This window comes from Rutidosis leptorrhynchoides, chromosome 10, assembly GCF_046630445.1.
Source record: "Rutidosis leptorrhynchoides isolate AG116_Rl617_1_P2 chromosome 10, CSIRO_AGI_Rlap_v1, whole genome shotgun sequence".
Classification (NCBI taxonomy): Eukaryota; Viridiplantae; Streptophyta; class Magnoliopsida; order Asterales; family Asteraceae; genus Rutidosis; species Rutidosis leptorrhynchoides.
The window spans coordinates 78,666,537-78,675,665 of record NC_092342.1 but is presented as its reverse complement, the minus strand read 5'-3'; positions in this window follow the sequence as shown (position 1 = coordinate 78,675,665).

Sequence of the window (9,129 nt, the reverse complement as noted above, 5' to 3'; positions counted from 1 at the left end):
TGAGAAATAGAAATATGAAATCTTGTGGTCTATTAAAATTATGAAATGATTATTTATGATAAACTAATGAACTCACCAACCTTTTGGTTGACACTTTAAAGCATGTTTATTCTCAGGTATGAAAGAAATCTTCCGCTGTGCATTTGCTCATTTTAAAGATATTACTTGGAGTCAATCATGACATATTTCAAAATACGTTGCATTCGAGTCGTTGAGTTCATCAAAATTGTTATTGAGTCAATTATAGTTGGATATATTATGAAATGATATGCATGCCGTCAATTTTCGTTGTAAAGAAAGATTGTCTTTTAAAATTGAATGCAATGTTTGTAAAATATATCATATAGAGGTCAAATACCTCGCGATGTAATCAACTGTTGTGAATCATTTATAATCGATATGGACTTCGTCCGGATGGATTAGGACGGGTCTTCATAGTTGGTATCAGAGCGGTGGTCTTAGCGAACCAGGTCTGCATTAGTGTGTCTAACTGATAAGTCGATAGGATGCATTAGTAAGTATGGACTTCGATCGTGTCTGCATGTCAAAAGTTTTGCTTATCATTCCATGTCAAAAATTATTTCTTATCATCCTTAAAGTCTAGACACATCTTACTGCCTCTATTGCATAGACAGTGTATAGATAAATTCATATCTTAGCATATCTGTTACTGTAGACTTTGCCTGACAACTTCCGTAGATTTCTCCGTAAATTATGGGATTTTAGTATTATATATGCATAAGTAAATTATGTATTGTAGGATACTAATCTACATCCTATAATCTATTTCCTATCAAAATTCCTTCATCTAATTGTATGAGATGAATCCCTCAACCAGTTCGAGTCCCTCAGATTTCGATAGCTATTCCGCTAGTTATTCCGACAGCTATTCTGACATGGATTTCCACTCGAGCTCCGAAAGCAGTGTAACCGAAATGAGTCAAACAATTAGCCATCATTTATTCTAGATGAATTGGAGATGGGTTCATAGTCGAATTAATCAATGGAGACGCGAAGAAGGCGATCCTTTTCACCAACCGAATTTATCTCTTGGCGATGAACCTGAAGCACTTATCAGCAAACCAGTCTGAAACGCCCTATTTACGCTCAATTCCAGGATATCTCGCAATGATTATATGATATCCCAAAATCCCCAACCTTATTCATCCTCTTGTTCCAACCGACAATCATCCCGGTGTAATAGAAGAAGTCAACGAGCTTCGCGCTTGAGTAATCAATCTAGAAAATATGGTGCAAAACGTACCAGCTTCAGCAACGTTACCGGCACCAACAGTACCACCAACATCAATACCAGTACCATCAACAATCCATGCCTTAACATCTCATTCTGTACCTCGAGTATAATCATCATTCTACGTATCATTCTACATCAATTATCTTCATTCTTCATGACGATTAAGTAATCTCTAATGTTTTAAAGATTATGTACTCTAATTCTAACTGAAAAGCAAATGAGCTTAATGTCATATTAACTCATTTAAATCTATGATTACATCTGAAGAAAATATATATGTAAGTATATATTTTCATAAAGATTGTAATTAAAAATTCTTTCGTACAAACTGTTAATGGTGAAAATATTTTAACGGGTAGGTAATACCCGAGGAATATTTAGATTTCACACTAATAAGTTACATTGTAAATTCTTCGAATCTGATTCAACAGTTATTTACTATCCTACTTACATCCACAGGTATACGTATCCATTTACCGCAGAATAACTATTTTCATTCAATTTCATATTTGGATTTTGACCTATCAGAATCCAACAAGTGGCATAATGAAGAAAACATTGGACAAAATAAAATTTGTTAGAAACAGACAAATTTAACTATGAGAAATTTTGTTAAGAATCCACACTAACTGGTCCTAGCTAACTGATTACATTTTATTTATCGCAGTTTATTTATCGCAATTCCATTATCGCAATTTTATTTATCGTCATTTAATTTCTGTTATTTATTTTTACGCACTTTAAATATCGGGACACGTATACGGGTCACGACACATATTAATTAATTCGAATATAATATATTAAACTATATATGAATTATTGGACTGTTAACTGTGGACTATCGACTGTGGACTAATAATATTGGACAATTATAATGAATTAAAATATTGATTGTAACATATGAAACTAAACATTTCTTCAAGTTTGCCACTTGATCTCAACTTAAACCTCATTGTATCTCGACGATTACAATCTGCGTTCAAACCTTTCATGATTCTTGAAAACACCTCAATCGATAGGATGAATTAACCGCACTTTATCTAAGGAAGGAAAGATTTATGCATATAGTTATGCACCTGAGAAACTCTCGGCAACTGAGTAAAAGTTTAACACGTAGCTGTGCTAATTCCTTTAATGTTGTTATTACCAAAAATAACTTTGCAATCTCTTTCCAAATTAGTCAATTTTGTCACAGCTCCAGCAAGTCAACTTCGACTTTCATTCGGATTAGCCTTATTATAGCCTTGATATATAAGTATGCCTTTCGTCATCGTTGTCGGGGAATTTTTTTTATTTCTGTTACATTAGCAGTAAACTTACCAGCAACTTCATTATTCATTGGCTTAAGTCTCTTCGAAGAACCATTATATTTGTTCATTAAAACCTTATTATATATTCGTTTGCATCTTGTAACTAGTATTGTCATACCAATTACTGAGAATCAGCAATCAGTATTTTGAATCTCGCAACAATTCTACAACAACAGTTATATGTATACATATAACCTTTATCTCTTAGAATTATGACCTTCCATTCTGAAATTTTGAAAAGCACCCAGTCTACGAATCAATACTCGAAATGTTGAAAAAGCTGAATGAAGCAGTAAAAACTGTAAACGATCTTAAGAGCCAGAAGTTTGATCATAAAGAATAGTATGTTGGAAAAACTCAGAAAAGTTGGAACTGGAAAACGGATTGAGCTAACCACGAAGGAGGCCAAGGACAAATACAAGGACCAAACCCTATATTCAAAGAATCCAAATAATTCTGTATCCAATGAAATCTTTAGAGAAAACCCTGCTCTATACTCATATTAAATCTTGTGGAAAAATCTTTCTTCATCAACCTTCGATCTTAGAAACTCTGAAAATATCATCATAAATATCTTCGATATTTCTGAGGATATTTTCATAACTCTTCTTATCCGAAATTAGTTATCTCTTCGTGCTATCTGTGTTACATCATAAAAGGAAACTGTTTTAGTTTCTAAATTCTGAAACCCTCGAGTTTAAAGTATGAATGTTTTGAAGTAGTGTTAGAAATTGATGCATGAATTAGTATAATATAATGACACTTGATCAACATGATTATATTACAGTAAGTCATGCTGAGTTTCTAATGGAACGTGATGATTCACAGATCATAACGTCATCATGTGCCATGTTACATAACTCTTTCATTCTGCTAGACTTCTGAACATATCAAAAAAGTATATTCTTGATAGTTCTATTCTTAGTAATTCTGGTAATTTGACAAATCAAATCGTGCTATAACGTTCTTTCCTGTTTAGAACCGAAACTCCATACTTACGAGTTCTGGACCGTTACTCGCTCTGCTAAAGGTCGAGAGGATAATCAAAAGGCAAAGAGCTCCAAAATATAAGAGAAAATATAAAGCCCAAAAACAACACGGAGGTAACAAACCATGGATATTAATACGAATAGCAATATAAAGACACGGTATAATTAAGAATAGTATCACCCCAAGGTAATAATAGAAGTAAACAGATTCTTTTGATGGAAGATTTAAAAGAAGGATGACAGAAATGATAATTAGAAAAATATCAAGGATTAGAACTGGACTAAGCATTTTCACAATCTTTTGAATGTATGAACTAAGAAAGAAAGTATAGGAATGGTGAGAATAATGGAACGGAGGAGTTTAATTTATAATGGAAATATCAGATATAGTAATCGAGGCAGATCTCCGTATTTAATTATAGAGATCTTAACTTCCTTACTCGCCGAAGAATCAAATCTTTTAGATATCGAAGATTTTCTTTAAATCCCTTGAATTCCGGAATTCAATCGTGACTACATCACCGGTTAAGTCGAATCTTTATTTACTCATTTCACTCATTTGTGATAGATTCATTCGTACTCTTCGAATAATTGAGTTATTTTTATCTGTATTACTCAATGATAATAAAACTCAATTTATCAACTCATATTCGTCATGAAAACATTTTTATTATTAGCCATGACCACCTCACTCAAATTTCGGGACGAAATTTCTTTAACGGGTAGGTACTGTGATGACCCGGGAATTTCCGACCAAATTTAAACTTAATCTTTATATGATTTTGATACGAAAAGCAAAGTTTATTAAACCAAGTCTCGAAATGTTTGAACTATTTTTTTTTATGTATACATTTGACCTTAACTAATCCCGACGATTCACGAACAATTGTTGTTAATAAATATGTATATATATATATATATATATATATATATATATATATATATATATATATATATATATATATATATATATATATATATAATTATATGTGTATAAATAATAATGTGAAATAATATGATGAATAGATATATAATTCATATATATAAAACATTATTAATGTATTCATATTTACATATATAATATATGATGAAACAACAATTTAAAAATACAATGGTAATGAAAAATTATATTATTACTATTAATATCATTATTAGTGATACTAACAAATGTTAAATATTAAAAATTCTATTAAATTTAAGATTTTGATTATCAAAATAAATACTTAAATATAAATATTACTATAAGAATGATTAAAATTATCATTTAATTGTAATTTAAATATTATCTACTATCATGATTAATATTGTTATTATCATTAATATTATTACTTTTATAATTATAATTACCATTGTTATTAAAGTAATTATTAATTATTAATAATAACATATAACTAATACAGTTTGTCATTTATAATGTTAATGATTATTAATAGTATTATCATAATTGCTAATGTTATTACTAATTATTATTATTATGATTTATAAAATTATTAGTAATAATATTAATCTATTTAATTATCTATTTATCAATCATAAAAAATAAAGCCAGTATTTATATAAATTGCTAATCGGAAATTATGCAGGTTGTTATCCATCTATTTCAAACTATTTAAAATTCGTACAAAACAGAATCAAACACAAGGTACACTCCAAAATTAGATTGCCATCTCTTTCAACTTTTTTTTTCTATATCTCTGTACAATTTGATTCAAACTTGTCCGACTTATTGTATTTCTTTAAAGTCGATTAGTTAGTGATCATAAACCACACACCATCATGAATCATTGCTATGCCTGCTTTAGTTGTTAATCTTCGAACCATCTATCATCACCTTTATCAAAGACCATCTTCTTTAAACTCACTTCACTTTGCCATACTTCTGTCTTCAACCATCGACCACAACATAAACAATCACCCTTCCTGTTGCTGAATGCTCAACATCAACCACCATTTGAACATAAACACCACCATCATCCGTCCCTACTAGTCGAGCCTAACCCATCTGTTATCTGTTTCAAACAAATTAAAGCCAAACAAATCAACACTCTTAAGAACATCAGTTAGAACTCATAATTATCCACTCTTATTTATGTACCTACCTAACTCACCATTTGGAAACAAATTGTATTAGGAGCTCCACTTATGTTTCCTGTTCAGTCAACAAAATCACCACACAAATACACCACCTGCTGCTATCCATTTTCTATTGTGGTTTTGAATAATTAAACACCAAAACACCACCTGCAATCCCACAAAATACTCGACAAATTATTACTTGTAAACTGCTGTAATGATTCGAGAACACTAACCTGAGAACAACAAACCAACTCCATTTTCGTTATCACCCCACACTACAATAACTTCATTCTTTAATCTTGTCTGACAATACAGCAGCCAAATGAAGTTCTTACTGATCGATCACCTATATATATAACCTGCAACTCTGTTATTAAATAAGCTGTTTCTAACTTCAATCCAAGAACCACCACAAACACCACTATAATTATCTATTTAACCAATCACACATTACTACTTCTGTATTATTTTTCATATGTCACAAATCATTCTATGTTAGCCGATTTTGCTGCAATAAATAATCAAAACAGGTCATTAACTCTATTCAATTATCACTGAACCCTTCAAGAACACCAAATATCACTGCTCTTGTTCAAATCAAATAAAATACAGAACAAATATATTGAGAGATGAAGAAATTTAGAGAAGTCAATGAACCAATTACCTATTACACCGATTAAGAACCGATTAATCGATCGACGAATGATGGATGATGATTAGTGATGAAAATGAAGACTGATGAAGATGAACGAGGATGATAACAAATCGAGAACCTGCTATCCATCGGTTATTGCTACTTGTTTGATCTGTGATGATGAAGGTGATTAATAATCGATTGATTGACGAAGATAATTCTCTTTCTCTGCTTAGGGTTCTTGTTATTGATCGAGTTGTTTGAGATCTGTCAGACGGGTATCCCCTTTTATTAGGTATAACAATATTACTCCGTATATTTATTAACTTTATGTTATATATTATTATTATTATTATTATTATTATTATTATTATTATTATTATTATTATTATTATTATTATTATTATTATTATTATTATTATTATTATTATTATTATTATTATTATTATTATAGTTATTATTATCATTACTTACTAAATTTATTGTATTAATAAATATTACCATTATAATTAATAACATGGTTACTAAAATTTTTATTATAAATATGATTTATATTATGATCATTATTAAAATTATTAGTAGTAACATTAATGTTAGTATTATGATTATTATTTTTAGTATTGTTAAGTGTTATAAATATTATGGTTATTATTATTATGGTTATCACCTAGTTGTATCATTATTATTATTATTATAATTCAGATTATTATTATTATTATTATTATTATTAGGAGATTAATACAAGTTATCTTTATTTTCATTAATATTAGTATTAATATCACTTTTGTGACTATCGATATTATTATTCTTATAATTAAATAAAAGTATTATTAGTAAATAACATTATTATTATGAAAAGTATCTTTTTCAATAAAGTTATTATAAATATTATTATTTTTATTATTATTAGTAAATCGTTAATATCAAAACTATCAATTTTTTTTTAAAACAAATAAATAATTTGTACATAAAATCTACTTACTATATATACTATAGTTATATTAATATTATATATCACTAAAATTTTATTATTAAAAAGATAGTAAATAAACTATACATAAAATATATCAAGTAATATATACATATATACTTTATCATATATAAACCCTAATATAAATTATTATTATTAATACGTTATAATGAAAGATAAACACTAGTTAAATAAAATATGTAAATTAAATATATCTACACCTATATAACAAATAATTTAACAAGTATATCATTAATAATAAAATATATATTTATTCGATTACGATTATGTGTGTTAATATATATACAAATGATATAGGTTCGTGAATCCGAGGCCAACCTTGCATTGTTCAGTTTGTTTAATATCGTCATATGTATTTTTACTACAAAATACATTAGGTGAGTTTCATTATTCCCTTTTTAAATGCTTTTGCAATATATATTTTTGGGACTGAGAATGCATGCGCTGTTTTTTATAACTGTTTTACGAAATAGACACAAGTAATCGAAACTACATTATATAGTTGAATTATCGAAATCGAATATGCCCCTTTTTATTAAGTCTGGTAATCTAAGAATTAGGGAACAGACACCCTAATTGACGCGAACTCTAAAGATAGATCTATCGGGCCCAACAAGCCCCATCCAAAGTATCGGATGCTTTAGTACTTCGAAATTTATATCATGTCCGAAGGAGGATCCCGGAATGATGGGGATATTCTTATATACATATTGTGAATGTCGATTACCAGGTGTTCAATCCATATGAATGATATTTTAGTCTCTATGCATGGGATGTATGTTTATGAGAAATGGAAATATGAAATCTTGTGGTCTATTAAAATTATGAAATGATTATTTATGATAACTAATGAACTCACCAACCTTTTGGTTGACACTTTAAAGCATGTTTATTCTCAGGTATGAAAGAAATCTTCCGCTGTGCATTTGCTCATTTTAAAGATATTACTTGGAGTCAATCATGACATATTTTAAAATATGTTGCATTCGAGTCGTTGAGTTCATCAAGATTGTTATTGAGTCAATTATAGTTGGATATATTATGAAATGATATGCATGTCGTCAATTTTTGTTGTAAAGAAAGATTGTCTTTTAAAATTGAATGCAATGTTTGTAAAATGTATCATATAGAGGTCAAATACCTCGTGATGTAATCAACTGTTGTGAATCGTTTATAATCGATATGGACTTCGTCCGGATGGATTAGGACGGGTCTTCACAGTAGCAAATTGTGTTTACTGTAGCAAAGTCGGTTTCACTGTAGCAAATAGTGTTTTACTGTAGCAAAGTCCGTTTCACTGTAGCAAATAGTGTTTTTTTAATTATCACAGGTTATGACATTCGTGAATCGTCGGAAAAAAAAAGTCGAAAGGTACATGAATGTGTAAACTAGTTCAAAAAGTTTTAAGACTTTACATAATAGGTTCGTTTATTGTTTCGAACATATTTATCCTATAATTAATTTATTAATATGAAATTTTCTAGGTCATCAAGTACCTCCCCGTTAAAGAAAATTTTGTCCCAAAATTTTGAGTAGTACCTGTTTTATATGCGATATCAGTGAACAAATGTGGATATTTTTGCTTCATTTGATCTTCACGTTCCCAAGTAAACTCGGGTCCTCGTCTAGCGTTCCAACGAACTCTAACTATCGGTATTTTACTTTGTTTTAATTGTTTGACTTCACGGTCCATGATTTTAATAGGTTCTTCGATAAAATGGAGTTTATCATTGATTCGTATTTCATCAAGAGGAATTACGACATCCTCTTCAGCTAAATATTTCTTCAAATTTGACACGTGAAATGTGTCGTGAACACTACTAAGTTCTTGCGGTAGCTTTAATTGATAAGCAACTGCTCCAATTCTTTCTGTG